Source organism: Megascapheus bottae, chromosome 3 (assembly GCF_031878675.1).
Source record: "Megascapheus bottae isolate mThoBot1 chromosome 3, mThoBot2.hap1, whole genome shotgun sequence".
In the NCBI taxonomy this organism is placed as follows: Eukaryota; Metazoa; Chordata; class Mammalia; order Rodentia; family Geomyidae; genus Megascapheus; species Megascapheus bottae.
Window position 1 is genome coordinate 12,805,676 of NC_143511.1, and position 22,077 is coordinate 12,827,752.

The following is a 22,077-nucleotide window of genomic DNA, read 5'->3' on the forward strand; positions in this document are numbered from 1 at the left end:
CGGGGAAGGTGTAATTTGACAAGAACTCACTGATAACATTTTAAACATCACATCTTGAAATAGTGTGATCGAGTCTGGCCAGTGCCATCTTGGCCACATGGTGGATGGTAAAGTCTGGAATCTTGTCTTCATGGTGGGGAAAGGTGAAGCCCTCTACCTCCAGGCATACTTGAGTTCCTGGAGGCAGGGCAGGCACATGGCTGCGACGTTACTAAACCTGGAGTTTCCTGTGAACCTGCCCCCTGACCTGACCCTATTTAGGCCTAGACCAGCATTTCACAATGCCATGTGTCTCCATGTTCCTGTCCTGTCTCCTGGCTCCTTCTGTAGTCACCATGACGTCCCACTTAAGCTCTCCACTGGAGCTGAATTGATTTGTTGGTATTGTTGTTCTTTCTTTTACTTCTAACCTTTATGGTTCAGTTTCCTAATGTTAAGTGCATTTACTGGCTGCTGGTTTTTTGAAACAGAAGTCCACCGTGCAGTTACTGGCCTTTTAATAAAGACTCCAAGATTTGACTTCTCAAAATGTGGCTTCCAGCTGGGAGTTTGGCCTAGTAGTAGAGTGTATGCCTTGCATGCACGAAGACCGGGGTTCAATTCCTCGGTACCATATACATAAGAAAAAAGCCAGAAGTAGTGCTGGCTCTACCTCCAGAAGTGGAGTACAAGGAGAGCTCCAGCCTTGAAAAAATCCAAGGACAGTGCTTAGGCCCTGAACCTAAGCCTAGGACTGGCAAAAAAAATGTGGCTTCTCTGTTTTACCACCTTATAGCAATCTGAACTGGACACTAGTGGATCATGCTTGAAATCTTACATGCTGAGGAGGCTGCGATCTGAGGATCCTAGTTTGAAGCCAGTCTGGAGAGACAACTCTCCAAGACTTTTATCCTCAATTAACTAGCAAAAAGCCAGAAGTGGAAATGCTAGAGTTAAAAAGCCAAGCTACGAATGTGAGGCTCTAATTTCAGGACCCAGGAAAACGTAAAGCCCTATCTGACCATAACTAGCCTTTGTAACAGCATTGTCTGCCTCTAGTAGAACAGAAGGCTGAGCTCAGGGCTGTGGGAACTTGTCAAGGTCTTAGCTCACCAAAGGACACCAGTGTCCTCACACAAGGAAAAGTTCCCTTAGGAAATGAACTCCCATTTTTCCTGAAGTCATGAAGACTTTTAGCTTGAGAGAGTATTTAGGATAAAAACACTCCAGTAGAAGAGTATGTGGAAAGCTGAAGTAAAGGAAGAGCCTGGGTCAGCAAAGGGTGAAAAGTAGGTGAGGGTGAACCCTGGATCTTAAGCCCCAGGCTTAACTATAGGAATGCACAGGTGAGGTCCAGACACTTGCCCCAAGATACTAAATAGACAATCTTGGTGAAGCACAGAGAAAATTTTAGGTAGAAGCTAAGGGAGCATGTCAGCCCATTTTCCCAGGTTCAAACTTGAGCTTTACATTGAAATAGAGAATTAGGGCAAGGGGATGAAAGATGCTTCATTATTAAGCAATCCTAGCCAGAGCAGAGGCTGCTGGCTCATTATCTCAGCTCTGGTTTAGGGAAGAGTTCCCAGGGAGCAGTTACTTCCTCAATGAGGGAAGAAACCTCCAGAGTAGTAAGTCTCTGTGGCTTGGTGGGTGCTCTGTCCTGGGTGGCTCAGCTGTGTCAGGCACTTAGGAAGTACCTTTGCTAAAAGTTAATAAACAACAAAAATTTCTTTTCTAAAAAGCACTATTTGCCTGGGCCAACAAAGTAACTAGAAGCTGTATTTTCCTGTCTTTAAGCTATTTCCTTTACAATCAGTTTTCAACTCTCTTGGAATCCAGGAAGGAAGCATAGAGTTTTGTTTGTTTGCTTGCTTGTTTTTGTTTTGTTTTGTGCCAGTTCTGTGACTTCAACTCAGGGCCCCATTTAATCTATCTATCTATCTATCTATCTATCTATCTATCTATCTATCTATCTACCTATTTATCTGTTTGCTCAGGGCTGGCACTCTGCCACTTGAGCCAAAGCTCTACTTCTTCCTTTTTGTTAGTTAATTGGAGAGCCTCACAGACTCTTCTTTCTCAAGCTGGCCTTCACCCTCAGTTTAGCCTTCTAGGAATACAGGCATAACCCACCAGCACTAGACTGAGAACTAATACTTTATATCTTGTCTAATTATTGGTGGCGGAGGCCTAACCAACAAACAAGTCACCTTCAAGGCTTTCTTTTGCCAATCAGTGTAGCCTCTTTATTCTCTTACCTAAAGAATCTACAAATTCCTCCTTCTTTATTCCCCTTAACATTTCAAAGGAAAAGGTAGATTTAGATGGCTCCTCAAAGTCTCTATCCTTGCAATTTTACATCAAAAAGGAAATATGATTGGTTGTACTTTTTCCAGGCTTTAATTTCTGAGTCTTGCCCTTTAGATGCTTGGTAAAAATAGTATAATTTCCCCATTGCCTTATCTTGCTACCCACCCTAGTTCTGGGGCTGTTTTTACCTAACTTGCAAGGGAGTGTTATTTCCCGATGTGACCAGGCTTGGATGGGCCTGGAGGGCTCTTGCCCTCCGTGTGTGTCAGAGCTTGGGCCTAACCAGGCAGAGTGGCAGCCTCAGTGATCTGACTTTGATCTCTCTGGAAGTTAAGACAGTGTAGGATTTTCAGGTGAGGCATAAAAATGGCCTGATAAAATACATTTCTTGTTTGTGACATCTGAAAACAATTTTTTTTGGGGGGGGGCAGGAATTCAGGGCCTAGGTGCTGTCCCTGAGCTCTTTTGCTCTAGGTTGGTGCTTTACTATTTTGAGCCACAGTGCCACTTCTCATTTTTTTGGTGCTTAATTGGAGACTTTGCTGTCCTGCATGGCTTTGAGCCATGATCCTCAGATCTCAGCTTCCTGAGTAGCTAGGATTACAGGTGTGAGCCACCAGTGCCCAGGTATATCTGCAAAATTTTACCTGACAAATAAATCTTGATCTTGTTTCACTCCAGAATTCACTTGCAGCTTCTTAGGGGAAAAAACAAATCCTTTAGGCCAGTTGGTGACAGCTTATACCTGTAATCCTAGCTTCTTGGGAGGTTAAGATCCGAGGATCCATGCTCAAAATCAGCACAAGGCAGAATGATCCTACCACTTTTATCTCCAATTAACTAGCAAAAGTTGGGAAGTAGATCTCTGGTTCAGGTGGTAAGAGTGCCAGCCTTGAGGGAAAAAGGTTAGGGACAGTGTCCAGGGCCTCAGGACATCCCCCCCCTCCTCCTCTGCAAGACACACACACACACACACACACACACACACACACACACACACACACACACACATACACACACACAATCGCCATAGGCAGCTAGAGGCTGAAAGGCTATTCTCAGAACCCCAGATCAAGAGCAAAGCAAGTAAGTTTGCACCTGGCAGCTCCCCAGGCTGCCTGCTTCTTTCTTCGACTTCTTGGTTGTCCTCAGGCCAATGCCAGCTAGGAAAGCTGGCAAAGGAAACCAGAGAGAGGAAGCAGGTGCTGGGAAGGCCCCGGGTGTGTGGGGGGGGGGGTGGAGCGGGTGGTGCCCCTCAGGGCTGGAGGGACAGTTTGGCAAGGTAGGTGACTGACTGACTGAGTCACTTCCCCTTATCCTACAAGCTCTCTCCTGAGTTTCTTCCAACGACTGGGGAACTTCCAGGGTCAGGAAGGAGAATCTAGAAACTGACCCATGACTGACCATGGTCCAGCCTCGGGTTCCTAATCCGTTCACACTGTCCTCCCTTTGTGCGGGTCCCCCCCTGAGAAGGCCACCTCCAGAGAGTCAGACAGGACAAGCCGGACAGACAAGACAGAGGGACAGCCTGGGGCCCGGTCAGTGGCGGGTGACCTTGGGAAGCAAAAGAACACGGTCTAGACCAGTTTTCCGTGGGTAGTACCTGCGGGCACGCTGTCCCCCGAAGTACCGGTGGTTCCGTGAGTAACGGGGTGGCAGAACAGCCCACCTGACCTGGGAGAAGAAACCAGCGGCGCACAGCACTCCAGCAACCTTTCCGGGGGTGTCCGGGGACAGGAGGTGGGGCGGGCGCGTCCTGCGGGGCGGGCCGGGCGCGGTCAGCGGAGCCCGCAGGCCGCCGGGGTGGGGCCGGGCCCCAGTCTGCGCGGGGTGACTGTCCTCGGGCGGGGACACCGGGCCGGGCGGGGCGCCGGGCTGGGATCGGAGATTCCGGTGTTGCGGTGACCGCGCGCGGCTCTGGGCGGAACCACCCGGCTCCACGCGCCGCCCCTCCGGACCCGGGCGCCGCCTCTCGGGACCCCGGCGCCTCCCCGCCAGGCCCGGCCCCGCCCCTCCGGACCCCCGCGCCCCTGCCTCGCCCCCGGAGCCAGTTCCTGCGGCGCGTTCTGGTGCGGACGTGCGGTGTAGCAGATCCCCCCGCGGGCGGCGGCCAGGTCTGAGCGGTGAGCGGTCGGGGCTCGGGCCCAGCCTTTAGTGCGGACATCCCGGCCTGTCGCTGGCCCGGACAAGGTGCCGGTTGGCTGTAAGTGAGCTGTGGTTCAAGTTCACCAGATGGAGCTGGAGTGGAGGATGTGCTGGGAGAGGGGCCGGGAGGGTGGTGCGGGGCCGGGGAGGTGGTGCCGGGCCGGGGAGGTGGTGCGGGGCCGGGGAGGTGGTGCGGGGTCGGGGAGGTGGTGCGGGGCCGGGGAGGTGGTGCGGGGTCCGGGAGGTGGTGCGGGGTCTGGGAGGTGGTGTGGAGCCAGGGAGGTGGTGCGGGACTGGGAGGGTGGAGCGGAGCCGGGCTGGGTGGTGCGTGGTCGGGGAGGTGGTGCGGGGCCGGGCTGGGTGGTGCGTGGTCGGATAGGTGGTGCAGGACCGGGAGAGTGGAGCAGGGCCGGGCTGGGTGGTGTGTGGTCGGGGAGGTGGTGCGGGGCTGGCTGGGTACAGCTTCAGGGGAGTGGATGAGCTGGCTGGTGTTGCATTCCGTGGTGGGTGCACAGTTCAGGACCAGGTCGCCCAGAGTCCACAGGTGCTTCTCACCCACGTGGGGGGCGAGTTCAACACCCCCCTTCATGCTAGCAGGTCCCCCCTCACAAGGATTTTGCAACCCTTCTCTGCCTCTCCTTCTCCCCATCTTCTTAGTTACTCAGTAGACTGAGATCTGAGGACAGTGGTTTGAAGGGAGCTCAAGGCATCAAAGTCTGTAAGATTCACCTGCAGTAAACTCCCTCCTCCCCTCAAAAAAGCTGAAGTGGTTGAATTAAAAAGCCTTAGGGCTAGGAATGTGGCCTAGTGATAGAGTGCTTTCCTAACATGCATTAAGTCCTGGTTTCAATTCCTCCATACCATATACACAGAAAAAGTTGGAAGTGGGGCTGTGGCTCAAAGGGTAGAGTGGTAGCCTTGAGCTGAAAAGCTCAGTGACAGCGTCCAGCAGCAGAGTTCAAGCCCCATGACCCACAGAAAAGCAAGCAAGCAAGCTTGCTCAAGGACAGGGCTGTGAATTCGGCCTAGAGGTAGCATGCTTGCCAAGCATTCACAAAAACCTGGGTTTGATTCCTTGGTACCACATACATAAAAAAAGCCGAAGTGGTGTTGTGGCTCAAAGGACTGTGCTCAGTCCCTGAGCTCAAGCCCAGGACTGGCAAAACAACAAAAAACAAAAAGCCAGGCAGCACGATGGCTCACTCCTGTAATCCTCACTACTCAGGAGGCTGAGATCTGAGGATGATGGTTCAAAGCCAGTCCAGGCACAAAAAGACCTGAATCTCTTATCTCCAGTTAACCTCTAGAAAATAGCAAGTGGGGCTTGGTTCAAGATTGGGCAGTAGTCTTGAGCTTTAGAGCTCAGGGACAGCGCCCAGGCCCCATTCAAGCCCCATTACCCACAAAAAAAAAAAAACTCAAGGACGGTGCCCAGGTTCTGAGTTCAAGCTTCAGGACTGGCAAAAAAAAAAGTATAAAATGCAAGCCAAATAAAAAACAGAAAGTGAAACTTCCAAGTTTTTCTATGCCATAAAAGGAAACACTGATACCTGCTCTTCCCTCCTATCCTCCACCCTTCCTCTTTTTTTTTTTTTTGGTCAGTTGTGGGTCTTGAACTTGGGGCTTGGGTTCTGTCCCTGAGCTCTTCAGCTCAAGGCTAGCACTCTACCACTTGAGCCACAGCATCACTTTTGTGTTTTTCGTGTAATGTTAATTGGAGATTAGAGTCTCACAGACTTCTGTGCCTGGGCTGGCTTTGAATCCTGTTCCTCAGATCTCAGGTTCTTGAGTAGCTAGGTTTACAGGTGTGAGCCACCAGTGACAAACTCTCTTCCTTTCTTCCTCTTTCACAGATTTACTTCAGTCACAAGTCACAGCTCCACTTCTGGCCTTTTGGTAGTTAATTGGAGATAAGAGTTTTCTGTCTAGGTTGGATTTTAACTGAGTTTCTCATATCTCAGTCTCCTGATTAGCCAGGTTTATTGTTGCTAGCCATTGGGGTTCAGCTCTTTATTGGGATTTGAGTTTGCCCATAGAAAGATTAGCCTGCAGCTTATTGTTCAAAAGTTACTGCTCATTGTAATTGAGTGTCAGCATAGGCTAATTAGTTTGGTGATTGTCCTATGGTCATGCACATGGTTTCCAAAGATGTTCCTTCTTGTGCACAAGCATCCTGCCTTGAGGTTTGCATACGAACAATGCTTTAACTAGGGAATTGCTGAATTACTCATAGTTATATGCAATTTCCTGACTTCCTGGTTTGGCCTGGGCTTGTGAGAACTTAACTGTTCAGAAAGCTCAGGGTGTGGTAGAAGAAACAGAGTAACTCCAACAGGCAATAGTGTCAGGGTCTGGGAGCATGGCCTAGTAGTAGTGCTTGCCTAGCAGGCACAAAGCCCTGGGTTCATTCCTTGGTATCACATACAGAGAAAAAGCCAGAAATGGTGCTGTGGCTCAAGTGGTAGAGTGCTAGCCTTGAGAAAGTCTAAGGAAAGTGCCCAGGCCCAGAGTTGCCTAGAGTCCCAGAAGTGGAAAAAAAAACAAAACAAAAAACTGACATGAAGTATTGGACAAAATGATCAATGTGTCTACATATACTACTGAGTAGGATCTGCTTCACAGGTCAGTGGGCAAACGGTTAGAATGAGATGGGGATTTCAAGGCTTTTCTACCAGCTTTCACTATCCATCCCATAGCCATCACTTCCAGTCAAGAACCAGTATTTTAAGCTAAGTAGCCTTCAGAAGTTTTTGAAGAAAGCCAGGCAACTGTGATTATAACCCACATTATCAGGGATGTCGTCTTCACTAAGCCAGTGGGAAGCTAATAATATGTTGCTCAGCTATGTGACTTTCAAAAGTGATAGCCTTGAAGAGATAAACCAAGAGAAGATGCTAAGGTTTCAGTCTGCCAGGTAATCTGACATCTGGGTGGATGCTAGGTAGGTACCAAGGGCTTGTTATGGAATAAGATCTTTCCATGGTGACAGTTCGTGGTTTTCCATTTGTAGAGTCACCTCAAACCTCATTAGTTTTAGTTTAGTTTTGTCATAAGGGGCTTCAAGCTTGGTGTTTTTGGCAAAGCAATTGGAAATGTTATTTATTTATCTATTGTGTCATTGATTTTATTTGTTTATTTTGCTCAACCTTGAGGCTTGAACTCAGCCTTTGTTTTTGTCTTTCTCAAAGCTAAACCCTCTACCCTTTTGAGCCATTGCCCACTTCTGGTTCTCTGGTTGTTAATTAGACATAAGAGTCTCACAGACTTTCCTATCCTGGCTGGGCTGGAACTGTGGATCCTCAGATCTCAGCCTCTTGAATAGCAAGGATTGCAAGCATGAGCCCCCAGTACCTGGTTGAAAGTATAATTTGAATCAGAATTTCAAGTAAGGCCCAAAGTATAGTTGCATTTTCATCTCCTTGTACTAGACCTTAGCTCTGCCACCCCCACCATCTCTTTTCCAGTCTGGTTTCTAGGCATGAATCATGAAGGGTCCATTCCTCCTTCACGACAACATGCTAAGATCCCACTGGTGTGTGTGTGGGTGTACATGCATGTGCACGCCTATGGCAATACTGAATTAAAGGACCAGGGAACTGTACCTAAGCTTTTTCTTCCCAAGGCTAGCTCTCTATCACTTGCACCCCAGCTCCACTTTAAGCTTTTTGCTGGTTAAAAATGGAGGTAAGAATCTTTTAGATTGGTATGCCTTTGAACTGAGACTCTTAGACCTCAGTTTCCTGAGTAGCTAATATTACAAGCACGAGATGCGAGTGCTCAGAAAAATCAAGACTTTAAAGGTGGGGGGGGCAGTGGATATTTGTTTTTCCTGAGCAGCATATTCTCAGCTTGCAAATGGACAGGTAGGCAGGGCTCTTGTTACTACCTCATTCTCGCTTGCACAAGAGGGTTCTTACACTACTGGCCCTATTCTACCTGGACTATGAACTCAGAGAGTACCAGGTAGCCTCTGGGGATAGGTGAGTTCACTGGGTGTGTTAATCAGTTCACGGTTGTCATCCCTTGAGGCTCCAGTTGGCCTAAGAGGTGACATCTTTCTTCTCTTTCCTCTGGTTTTTATATTTCTTAAAAGCCCCCACTGGTAAAGCCAGACCATCATCCCTACCTCCTCCAGTGCACGTAGTCACCCTTCGTCCTTTTTCAACCAAGATTTCAGAAGTCTTCAACTGTCCTTGCCTGTGAAGTTGTTAAATAAAGCCTGTCTGGGGCTGGGAATGTGGCTTAGTGGTAGAGTGTTTGCCTAGCATGCATGAAGCCCTGGGTTCCATACCTCAGTACCACATACACAGAAAAAGCCCAAAATGGTACTCTGGCTCAAGTGGTAGAAGGTTAGCCTTGAACAAGAGAAGCTCAGGGACAGTGCCCAGGTCCTGAGTTCAAACCCCAGGACTGGCAAGATAATAATAATAATAATAATAAAAATAATAAAGTATGGCTAAGCACAGGGCTGAGATAAAGGGAGGAAGGTCAGAAGGAGAAGCCTTCAAGTCCTATGAATACCAGGGGAAGGAGGAAGTAGACTCAGGAAAGCACCAGCAGCCTTGAGGCCAGGACCAAGAAATTAGCTTCTCTGACCACCTGTCTGTCTTGGGGATCCCTTCGGACTATCACTCTCCAGAGTTCCCAAACCCTTCTTTTCTCAGTGAATAGAAATTGACAGAGATGGCTCAACACCAGCACAGGCAGTTTGGGGGGAACACCAGCCAAAGCTAGTGATGCCCTCTCTCACTCACAGATTAGGAGATGTGTAGTGATCGATGAGAATGCTGGTTGTATCTGGTGGAGAGTGGTAGGAAAGTAACTGACAGAGGTAATGTGCAAAATGGCGGGGCCACAGATTAGAGGTAGGGAGGAAACTAGCAAGAGAGCAGGTGGTGTTTGCTCAAGGCCCTCACCTGTTAAAATGCTAGTAAATTTTGGTCTGGCGCTAGCTGCATGACGGGTTTCGAAGGTAGGGCAAGGAGTGGCGAGAAATCAGCTCAGAGATCAGCGATCACTAACAGAGACCAGTTTGTGTAGCCCAAGTCTCAGCCATAGGAGTGGCAGGACATAGAGACACCCAGTCCATCTGACCATGTGGACTGCATAGTTCCTAATGGTTCCTGGGAGCCAGAGTCTCTGTGCATCTGATCAGTGGGTAATGGAGAAAGCTTGAAGGTACAACCTTGGTCACTTTCTTTTCTTTTTTGCAAGTTATGGGCCTTGAACTCAGAGCCTGAGCATTGTCCTTGGGCTTTCTCAAGGCTAGGGCTCTACCACTGGAACCATAGCACCATTTCTAGCCTTTTTCTATATTATGTGGTACTGAGGAATCGAACCCTGGTCTTCGTGCATGCTAGACAAGCACTCTACCACTAGGCCAAACTCCAGGTTGGGACACTTTCTTGAGGGTCAGCACAGGGCCTCTGCCCCCACCCACTGCCTCCAGTACCCTCCTTCCCTCAACAGTAGCAAAAGCTGCTTCTTTTGCTCTTCTGAGTGATCATAAATGGTCTTTCTCTGCGCTGTGCTTGGCTGTTGTTCCCTGATGTTACAGGATGAAGGGCTGTGCTTCTAGAAGTTATTCTCAGGCTGGGGATATAGTCCAGAGAGAGAACAGCTGCCTAGCAGGGTGAGGCCTGGGCTCAATCCTCAGCACTGCCGCAACAACAATTACAACAAACTCTGCTTTTGAAAGTTCCCCTGGCAGGGTTTTAATGGCTGACATGTTCAGAGAAGTGTTTTACAAGTGCCAGGAGTATCAAGAACCAGATGAAGATAGGCAAGTAGTGATTGCTAGGGAAATTTTCCTCTGGACCCAAACAACTATCATTTCTCTGGTTTTCAGAATTTACTGAAAATGGCCAACATAATATGATTCATAACTATTAAAAATCAAACTCACTCAAAAGGACTTTCTGACGTTAAGACAGCGGTGAGATACAAGGGATGAACTGGATTATGGGACTATTGGCTGAGATCCAGGAACAAAGCTTTGGCCTACAATGAGTGATCTTGTCTTTTCTCTTCTCTTCTATCTTCCTTTTTTTTCCTTTCTGTCTCTATTTCTTTCCCTCTTTCTCTTCTTCCTTCCCTTTTCCTCCTTCCGGTATTAGAGCTGGAACTCAAGGACTCAGTACAGTCTTCCTTAGCTTTTCCCCTCAAGGCTGGCGTGTATTATTTGAGCCACAGGTCCACTTCAGGATTTTTAGTGATTAATTGGAGATAAAAGTTTCACGGACCTTCTTTCCCCGAGCTGGCTTTCAATCACAGCCCACACAGGTCTCAGCCTCCTGAGTAGCTAGAATTACAGGTGTGAGCCACTGGTGTCCAACTGTATCAATGTTTTAGGTATTAGCTTGGCTGCACACAATCCTGGTGGCTTAACTATTCTGTGCAATGCTTTTCTTTCAGGTTTTCCTGGGAGAGATGGCGGCTGCAAAAGTTGAAGAAAAGAAACTTGAAAATCATCACAAGTAGGATTGATCCTTGTTGGCTGGACATATGGAGGGTCTTTAAGATTGCAATGCTTTAAGCCATTTGCTTCACTGAGAACTTGACCTATGGTAACTTCTTGAAGTCAAATGACAGAGGCTAAGGGATTAAGGAACTGGAGGCCGAAGACCTCTAGCTTGGATCTTGGCACCTCTGCCCTCCACTTTCAGGACTTGTGGTCTCAGAAGATGAGGCGTTCAGTGCCTAAATATGTGTGTTCTGCTATGAGTAGCCACTTTACTGAAACAACCCTCTCCCTCCCCCCGAGGTAGCTAGGATTACAGGTGTGAACTTCTTCACACTGGGCTTTGAGCATGCTATGCATGTGCTGTATGCTGGCCCATACTCCTAGACTCCCTACCTAGACCTGAGTCTATTGACCTTTTTACTTTTCTTCCTTCTCTAGTTGTCCATCACTTCTGATGGGTGTGTGAGGTGGCGCACTGCCCTGCTTCTGGGGCTTAAATAGGAGATTCTCAGTGAATATTTGTTAAATGAGTATAGAGATAAATTCCCTGAAATTGTGTATAGATGGGGAAAATTTTGTCTCTTGCCTCATCATCTTGAAATCCTTCCAAAAGTATTTGACAGCTGGGCACCCAAGGCTCACATCTGTAATTGTAGATAATCAAGAAATTACTAGCCCAGGCAGAAAAGTCTGTGAGACTCTTACCTCCATTAAGCAGCAAAAAGGCAGAAGTGGAGGTGTGGCTTAACTGGTAGAATGCCAGCCTTGAGCAGAAAAAGGCTGGTGAGAGGGCCTAAGCCCTGGGTTCAAGCTCCAGTACTGGAACACACACATAAAACAGTATGTGAGAGCCTAGTACAATTCCTTATGGTAAGGGTCAAAATTGCATAGTTAGAAACTGTGGTGATCTCATAGTTACACTGTTTCCTTCTGTGCTTGCAGTGAAGAAAGGTTTTCTGTTTTGAAAGATGTGGCTGAGTTGTCTTCATGGCATCCTGTTGCACCATTTCCGGGCACGTCCATCAACTGTTTGATTTTGGATTTTGTTCCTGAAATTCTGAGAGAAACTAGAGTACCACCTCCATATCAAAGCCAGTTGTCATGAAAAGAACTATTCTCTGCACAGGTTGTTTTATAATGGTCAGCATTTCAGAATTCTCTAGAGATCAAAAAAGCTTTCTGGACTGGTCCTAACAACATATACTTTTGGACTTGGGCCCTTAAAAACAAATGTTCCATTCCCTTACCCCTTATTAAAATGAGTTTGGAGTGGTCACTGTGGGTATTTTAATCCATCAGCTCATGCTGCAGTATCTCTTCACACTTATCTGGGAGCAGTCGCCAACCCTGCATGCTTTGTATAAATCTTTAGTCTCTTTAGTTCTGTTTGTTTGCCAGAGTTGGGGCCTGCACTTGGTGGCTTGTACCCTCACTTAGCTTTTTCACTCAAGGTTAGTGCTCTATTATTTGAACCATACTTCTGCTTCTGACTTTTTGCTGGTTAATTGTGGATAAGAGTTTCTCAGTTTTATCTGCCCTGGCTGACTTGAAACTGTAATAGTCAGATCTCAAGAACTGTAATTACCAGTGTGAGCCACTGGGTCCCACTGTCTCTCTAGTTTTTTATACTTTCTATTCTGTAGCTGCCTCGACAATGTTAACATGGTTGAATTAATCTGGACACCACTCTGGTGGGTGAGGGTCAGAAGGGAAACTTGAGAAATAGGAGAGAAAGCAACTCGATGTAGGCAGAAGGAGCAAGAAGGGCCCTTAGCGTTTGCTGTTAATGCTGACTGAAATAACCCAAGAATAGATGAAATAGTCTAGAAAACTGAGCAGAGCCAATTCAATGTTGTTTTGCATATTTGCAGATAAAATAAACTGTAGCCTTGACCTCTGATGCCAATACTAGGGCTTGCACTCAGGGCCTGGGTTCTGCCCCTTTAGCTTTTTCTCAAGGCTGGCATCCTATTATTTGAGCCACCTCTTCACTGGATGTTTACTGTTAATTGGTGATGAGAGTTTCATGGACTTTCCTGTTCAGGCTGGCTTTAATCTGTAATCCTAAATTCTCAGTTTCCTGAGTAGCTAGGATTCCAGCCCTGAGCAGAGCACCCACCTTTTGCATTGTTGTGGTTGTGATAAAATGTATGTAGGGGATAACAAGCATCCTCGGGAGAGAAGGAGCTGGATCTCTGAGGAAAGTCACTTTGTGTAATAGTCCAGGTACTCCTTGACTTAGGACTGGGTTACACTCCCACAAACGTAGTGCAGACTGAAAATATCATAAACTGCAGTTCTGTCTAAGTTAACAAACAGCAGATTGTTCAGTGTCATAGAGTTCCCCTTGTGATGGTGTCCTTGACCAAGAGCTGTGGAGGCTGCATAGCCTTGCTAGGAAGGGTTGCAGTCTGTATAATTGCCTTCAGAAAAGATCCAAGTTCAAATTCAAAGTATTGCTTTACTGAATGCCTAGCACTTTCACACCACTGTCTAGTGAAACCGAGTCTGGATTATTTATTTCCAATCACAGGCAGCAGAGACATTTGCTCTCTACTTTTTCTTTTCTCATGAGTGGTCTTTAGTTCTACGTATAAAGTTAGATGGAGGAGTATAAAGAAAACTCTCATTCTTCTGCGTTCAGAGACTAAGTTTCAGAGACTCTGGTAATCAGAAGACAGGCATTGTTGATGAAGCCATGTCAACTCTGGTTCTCAGGGAGCTTGACAGGCTGGTAATGGAATTGCCTACACCTGAGGTACCTGGTTTTGTAACTAGAATTCATCAGCACATGATTACATAGTCATTGTTTGTGTTGCTTTCCTGAGTGGATAGCTGACTGGAATGATTTGTGGCAGAAACTTAATGGCCGGTAAAGGTATAAGCCACATTAAAGTTTGTCAGCTCTTATTAAAGCAATGCATTGTAAGCCACAGCGATAAAAAGTAAATGAAGAGACATCTTCTCTCACCATTCCCAGTCAACTGAGAAGTGCTAGCAATAAGACAAGAAAAAGGAGTTAGAGCTATGTGAACTAGAAAGGTTATCCTTTGGGTGGTAGGGGTGATTTTTTTTCTATTCCTGTTTGCTAATGGTAGCACCAAAATATCATCAGGTTTATGTATTAAATGCACTTGATTTGGATAGCAACCAGCTATATACAGCAACTGTGTATGGATGATTCAACACTGTGATGTCTGTCGTGTGGTGGGATCTTCTGAACTTTTGCTGGTTTCCTTTGAACAGGGGCTGTCAGAGCAAAGAGGAGTTAAAAGAGGGAGGAGATGGGCTAGTGGAGACCTTGACAGCTGAGGAGTGTCTTATCGCTGGGTTCTGATTGTGCCTTACAAGGAACAATAATAATCAGCCAATATCACCACAATCTCTAAACTCAATTTCTTGTTTCTAACAGTGACAGTGACTGCCTCATTCAGCTTTCCAATCCAAACCTAGCAACCATGAAGGAAGATGTTCTGTACCATTTCAGCCTCAGCACCAGCTATGTTTGGCGATGTAAAGGTAAAAATCCAGGCTTTAATTCTAGGAATTTGCTGTACAGTAACCTCCTATGTGATGCAGACAGGCCTGCTTAGGGTAGTAGAGAGGGGGCAGGCACCTGTCATTATGTGTTTATTAGATTTTTACAAATTTCCAAGTATATGAACTAACAGGTAAAGGAAACTAAGTAGTGTTGCATTGACTTGCTTGATCTTTTATATCTTTGGTAACTGTACAGACAGGAAATTTCCTGAATCAAGCCGAAAGACTTACACAGCAGGGCCAGTTACTTTGGGGTTCTCAGAAGCATTGCTTGAGCCAGGAGTGTAGAGCCAACCTAGGGAACATTAGGATACTGTCATCTCAAATATAAATGAATGAATGAAAGTAACATGCCTGGTACTGATGCCTCATGCCTATAATCCTGGCTACTCAGGAGGCTGAGATCTAAGGATTGAAGTTCAAAGGCAGTCTGGGAAGGAAACTCTGTGAGATTCTTATCGCCAATTAACCACTAGAAAACTGAAGTGGGGCTGTGACTCAAGAGGTAGGTTGGTAGCCTTGAGCTGAGGAGCTCAGGGACAGCGCCTAAGTCCAGAGTTCAAGCCCCACACAATCAACAACAACAACAAAAATTCCAGGAAAAGCAGGGATAGTTATTTAGACAATTTGTATTACAATGATAATTTAAGATATATATTCATATTTTGTTAATTTAATGATCTCTCAGGACTTACATCGCAAAGTGTAGCATTGAGTCTATACTTTTCTACAAAATCTTAAGTTCCTTACGGTTGATTTAGTCTAATAGGCTTAAAAATATTCTTAAATTTATTTATTTGTTGGGGGGAGTTCTGTGGCTTGAAACTCAGGGCTTTGTGCTCTTGCTTGTATTTTCCACTCAAGACTGAGGCTCTACCATTTGAGCCACAGTTTCATGTATAGCCTTTTTTCTGGATAATTGGAGATGATAAATCTCACAGACTTTTCTGCCTGCGTTGGCTTCAAACTTCTGTCATCAGATGTCAGCCTTATAAGTAGGAAAGAGTACAGGTATGAACTACCAGCACCCAGCTAAGTTTATTTTTACTTGACACATGAAGACAGTATGTATTTATGGGGTACAGTGTAGTACTACAGTATAATTCTACAATGTATAATGATTGGATCAAGGTAGTATATCTGTAACTTTTTTTTAAATTGTTTTTTGGTTTGGGAACATTCACAATCTTGTCTTCTAGCTACTGGGAAATGAACATTGAATTGTGGTTAGCCATGAATACTTTCCTGCTCACGTAGAACTTTGCAAATCTCTAGTCCCCATGGGGAAAGCTGACTTAATGCATGGAATGGCAAATCAGAAGAATGCCAAGCCATCCAACTTATAGTTGCATCCAGAGGTGCTGACCCAGGGCTAGGTCACTTCTAACGTTGAGTACTGTTCCAGGAACCGTGTTGGTGTCCAACTCCAGGAAACTTTCCAGGTGCTCTAATTAGTGTTTTGTTTTCTGTTCACTATTGGGGCTTGAACTCAGGGGCTTGTGCTCTGTTTTGCTGAAGGCCGATGTTGTATTATTTGAGTCACAGCACTACTTCTAGATCTTCGTTGTTTAAAGAGTCTCTTGGATTTTTCTGCCTAAGGCTGGCTTCAAACCGCAGTCGTCAGGTCTCATCCTCTTTGAGGGTCTAGGATTACAGGCATGAGCCACTGGCACATGGCTTCTGGGTCTTCATTCATTAACATCATCTATAATGATTACATTCCAGCCTGTGGAGATCTCATGTTTAAAGAATAATCCCTTTCTTTTATCTTCAGATTCTCTAAAACTACTGCTCTCTCTTTTTATTACACACATATGTGTATATGTGTGTTTGTGTGTGTATATATATATATATTTTTAAAGCATATCCCATCTTATTTATTTATTTATGTATTTATTTATTTATTTTGCCAGTCCTGGGCTTGAGCTCAGGGCATGAACCCTGTCCTTGGACTTTCTCAGGGCTAGAGCTCTACCACTCGAGCCTCAGCACCACTTCCAGCTTTTTTCTATGTATGTGGTACCGAGGAATTGAACCCGGGTCTTCGTGCATGCTAGGCAAGCACTCTACCACTAGGCCAAACTCCCGGCCCCTATATATATTTTTTTTTTCAAATGTTTTCTTGCTCGATACATCACAAGTTGAAGCTTTTACTTCTCTGATGGAGCCACCCACAGTAACCTAAACCTTCCCAACTCTTTCCGTGAATTGGCCTTTTGGCACTCAGGTGACCAGTGGCTCATTTTGCAGATGTGGTATGGGACCCTAGTCACAGGAAGAGTTGGAGGTGAGTGAAGACTTCCCATTCTCAGCCCAATCCCAGGCTTTCTGCAGTCTTTGGCATGGTGCAGGAGGCCAAGCACACATGGTGCCTGGAATTGCCTTCACAAAGGCAGCAGAGGCCTGGATCTCTGCATGTGGAGAGCTAGTTGTATTGTTTTGTGTTAGCCCATAATGAGCAATGAGTCCCAGACCAGAGCTTCTGAATCTCACCAGGAAATTCAGTAAAGCCAGTTATCCCTCCTTTCTCCTCAATATGGTAGGTGAGGCAGAACCATGGAATTTGCATTTTGATCAGGTTCTTGAATAAGCCAGATATTCCTGGTGAGGAGTCTTGGTCTTGAAGACCTCTGCTGACAGCAGTGTGCTGAGGGGGGTCCTTGTTCTCTGGTTGCAGTTTGTGTGTGTTGGTGGAAGCCCCTCCAGGATGAGTGCCTTCATCATGTATGTGGCCACAGAGCTGGGCCTTGACCATCCAGGAGAAGACTTTCCCAACATTTGTGCAGGGACTGACCGCTACGCCATGTACAAAGTTGGACCAGTGCTGTCTGTGAGTGTGAGTACTGGCTGTGTCCTTGGGCTGGGTCTCTAGGCTCTGGGGTCCCAGCCCCCACCCTCTGTACCCACAGACAACTGGCACCCTAACACCTGCTGACTGTTAGTAGTGGGAGCCAGGTGAGCTGGGTGCAGCTGGGGTGGGGCTGGGGGGGATAGATGAGACCAGGATTGTGACTTTAAGATTCTGTCTCCTGGAGCACCTAAGCATACAGATACAAATACTATGCAAATACTGCACAGCTGTGCACATAGTGCTTGTGTGATAGGGGCTGGGGCAGGCAGCCTGGGAGCCCAGCAAAACAAAGGAGAAACTGCCTTGCATGGACCAGGGGGTAAGGGGAGCTAAGGTACCAGGTCTCCAGTCTTCTCTTCCATCACACAGTGAGTGAGTGAGTGACTTACTTCATAACAACTGTGTGTGTGTGTGTGTGTGTGTGTGTGTGTGTGTGTGTGTGTGTGTGTGTGTGTGTGTGTGTGTGTGTTTATGTGTATGTGTTGGGGTGGGAAGACAGTACTAGGTCTTAAACTTGGAGCCTGTGTCCCTTAGCTTTTCTGTTCAAGGCTAACACTCTACAGCTTGATCCATAGTTTCACTCTTTTATAGAGCTTCCTGCTCTGACTAACTTTGAACTGTGATCTCAGCCTCCTGAGTAGTTCATGTTACAGGTATAAACCACTACTACCCAGCTGAGACAATTTTTTTTTGCCAGCTCTGGGGCTTGAACTCTGGAATTGGGCACTGTTCCGGAGCTTTTTTGACCTCAGGGCCTGAGCACTTGGGCTTTCTCAAGGCTAGCATTCTACCACTTGAGCCTCAGCACCACTTCTGGCTTTTTTCTATGTATGTGGTACCGAGGAATCAAACACGGGTCTTCGTGCATGCTAGGCAAGCACTCTACCACTAGGCCAAACTCCCGGCCCCTGGCTTTTTTTTTTTTTAATGTATATATGGTACTGAGGAATTGAACCCCAGTCTTTGTGCATGCTAGGCAAGTACTCTACCACCAGGCTAAACTCCCAGCCCCCTGGCTGGAATTCTTAAAAGGGGACCTTTTCCCTTAGGGCTCTGCTACACAGCCTCTGGGAGTAGCTAGGTCATTCTACAGGAAGGAGATGGTCATCTTTGAAAGATGGGAGAGAGGATGTACAGAGACCTCAAGGTGCGAAAATGGCAGATGTGAATTCAGTACCAGTTCTTTTTACTATATGATACATAACCTAGGCACAGAAATAGCTGACCAAAAAAATAGAGTAATTAAAGCAATATACTGTAGCAAAAATCATGTGAAGCCGGGCACAGTGTCTCAAGTCTGTATGTAGTCCTTGCTTCTTGGAGATGGGGAGCGATGTATCACAGTTCAAGTTCAGACCAGTCTTGCTGACCTCTCCCCGGCCTCCCGCTCCACATCCCCAGTTTTGAAGACTACATATCTACCAGTAGTAGCCAAGTATGGTGGTGAGCAGTTGGTCATACCTGTAAGGCCAGGAAGCCCAATAGGAGGATCACAGTGCAGGCTGGGTCAGGCATATGGCAAGACCTATAACCAATGGCTACTGAAATGACTTAACAAGTATAGTTTCTGCTTAGCTATGCAAGACCCCTAGTTCAATCCATAGTACTGCCCCCTCAAAAAGTTATGTGAATATGGCCTTAATTTGATCTCTTGCTTATCTGCTATATATTTGGTGATATGGAACTGGTCCTTCTTGTTGACTATGAACACAGAGCTTATCTTCTGTTGAAGGATGACATGTATGTGTGTGTGTGTGTGTGTGTGTGCGTGTGTGTGTGTGTGTGTGTGTGTGTGTGTGTGAGATAGTATCTCACTAAGTAGCCCAGGCTCCTGCCTCTGCCTCCAGGGTGCTGAGATTACTGGTGTTTTGCATCTTGTCTGGTCAAGGAGTGACATGTGTGTGTGTGAATGCACTAAGGTACCACCCTGTACTCAGCTTTGGCATTTTTCTCTGGTTTTAGCATGGCATGGGCATTCCCTCCATCTCCATCATGCGGCATGAGCTCATCAAGCTGCTCTACCATGCCAGGTGTTCCAATGTCACCATCATAGGAATCATCACTTCTGGGGCTCAGGTAAGGACGATAGAGGGGGCCTTAGCTCTGGGGAGGTCACAGAGCTCCCTGTAGTGGCATCATTGATCTACCCAGCATCGAGTCCCACCTTGGCTTTGTTGAAGAGTTTATTAATGGAGCATGGATAGGAATCTTCTGTCATGTTTGTCTAGTCTGTCCTCTTGGCTGGTGTGCAGAGATTGGTACCAGAAAGGACACCTTGCACACACAGAAGTGTGTCTTGTGGAGCTCACACTTGGTGCCTTATTTGCCTGGTTCCTTTTTTTCATGTTCTACACAGTGTCTCTTGAGTACCACTGCTGCATTTATTCACCCTTGGTCCCTCATCTGGTTCCCCTTTTATTTTCTCCAGTCCTCCACACATTTCCCTTGCTTTTCCCTTTTCCTGCAAGATTTGGAACCCAATGAAAAAGCCACAGAACAACCCAAGAAAGAAAGACAGACGGTTACAAACTAAGGGAAAGATCCTTCAATGAGCCCCCAAAACTTGCCAAGTAGACATGGGGAGTGTATATCTATAATTCTTGCTACTCAGGATTCTGAGATCTGAAGACTTCATGAGAAGCCAATGCAACAGGAAAGTCCATGTGACTCATACCTCCAATTAAATAGCACAAGACTGGAAGTAGAGCTTGGCCAAAGTGGTAGAGAGCTAGCCTTGAGTGAAAAATTTCAGGGACAGCATCCAGGCCTTGAGTTCAGGCCTTATACTCCTCTCTCTCTCTCTCTCTCTCTCTCTCTCTCTCTCTCTCTCTCTCTCTCTCTCTCTCTCTCTCTCTCTCTCTCCCCCCCTCTCTCTCTCTCTCTCTCTCTCTCTCTCTCTCACACACACACACACACACACACACACACACACACACACACGCAGAGTTCACACTATTTAGTGTTTTTGTTTTCCTTTTAAAAACAAAAGAAGGTAGCCAGGCACTGGAGGCTTATGCATGTAATCCTAGATACTTAAGAGGCTTGGATCTGAGGCTTGTAGTTTGAAGCCAGCCCAGATAACAAAGTCCATGAGACACTTATGTCCAATAAACTACCCAGAGAAAGCTGCAAGTGGCACTGTGGCTCAAGTGGTAGAGAGTGGTAGAGTACTTTCCTTGAGCATAAAGGGACCCAGGGACAGCATCCAGGCTCTGAGTTCAAGCCTCAGGAATGGTAAAACGATAACAGCAACAAAGAAGATGAAGGATTTAATGAAAAAGCAAATTGCTGAAGATGCTGTATTGTGTCTCTGATCACAGATCAGACACACTGGGTAAGATATAAAGAGAAGCTTTCGAGTTGATCTCATGGTTATGGCCCAGTCTTGAGAGGTGGCATTTGATAATGCCGTCCTGCTGGCAGAGGCACAACATGGCACAGGACCCTCCAATAGTGAGAGACTTGGTGTTAGAGCGATAGAAACTGACTTACTTCAGTCTTGTCCCACCATACCTTATATGAGGTACAGGTGGTGTAGTTAGTTATGCTTTGTTCTTTAGGCAAATGTATTTTTTATTTTATATTTATTTTTGATTTCATTGTATAGAGGGATTAAAGTTATATTCTCCAGGTGCTTTACTTGTCACACATTGATATGCCTTCTCATGTTTTTGTCCCCATTTCCTTCCCCCACCTCCTCACCTCATTTTTCCCCTGCTATTTCAGATAAACAAGTAAACATCTATATAATGCACCAGGTACCAAAGTGGGATAATGGAACAATAAGAGATTAACCAAAGGGCAACACAAGAGAGAAAACCATAATATATAAATAATAACAGTCACTTACATTTAAGCTCTTGAGAAAAACATGTTTTTTAAAAAGAATGTCTGTATATGTTTAACAATCTTAATTCCACCTGTGACCCAATGAATTCTCACATGTGAAACTTGGGCAGAAATGTCTGTAGGACTCTTGATTTTCAATTAACCAGCAAAAAAGAGGAAGTGTGGGTGTGGATCGAGTGACAGAGTACCAGTTTCGAGTGAAGGGGGCAAGTGAGAGCAAAAAGCAAAAATGGGGCCAGGTGCTGGTGGCTCTTTCCTGTGATCCTATAATTCTAGCTACTCAGGGGGCTGAGATCTGAGGATCACGGTTCAAAGGCAGCTGGGGCACGAAAGACCATGAGAGGCTCTTATTTCTAATCAACCACCAGAAAACCAAAGTGGTGCTGTGGATGAAGTGGTAGAGTGCTAGCCTTGACAGAAGAGCTCAAGGACACCATCCAGGTGCAGAATTCAAGCCTCAGGATCCACAAAAAAAAAGACAATCAAACCAGGCACAATGGCTATAGTCCTATCTCCTCAAGAAGCTGAGATCTGAGGATCATGGTTCAAAGCTACCGGGGCACTAAGGCTGTGAGACTCGATGGAAAGTAGAAGGTCTTGGCACTCATTCAATGTTTTTAATGTTTCATATCATATGTGGACTTGTTTTAATGATTCAGGGGAAATAACTGGCATATCCCTGGATCTTGAGAAAGGTTTCTGGAATTATATCTCCTCTCACCATGATATTAAAATCAAAATTGAGTGCTGGGTGTTGGTGGCTCATATCCATAATTCTAGTGACTCAGAAGGCTGAGATCCTGAGGATTACATTTAATGCCAGCTTGGACACAAATGTGTGTAAGACTCTTTATTTTCAATTAACCAGCCAAAAGGGGGATGTGTGGGTGTGGATCAAGTGGCAGAGTACGAATTTTGAGTGGAAGAGTCAAGTGAGAGC

General features: G+C 46.1%; 1 long non-coding RNA gene across 1 annotated transcript; it reads left to right on the plus strand.

Annotated features, from left to right (window-relative positions):
* Window positions 1-4,358: 4,358 nt before the first annotated feature.
* LOC150064953 (uncharacterized) lies at window positions 4,359-19,352 on the plus strand. Its single transcript, XR_016534865.1, has 5 exons — window positions 4,359-4,412; window positions 10,849-10,910; window positions 14,310-14,416; window positions 17,115-17,273; window positions 19,251-19,352. It is a non-coding gene; the product is annotated as an uncharacterized LOC150064953 (long non-coding RNA).
* The last annotated feature ends 2,725 nt before the right edge of the window (window positions 19,353-22,077 follow it).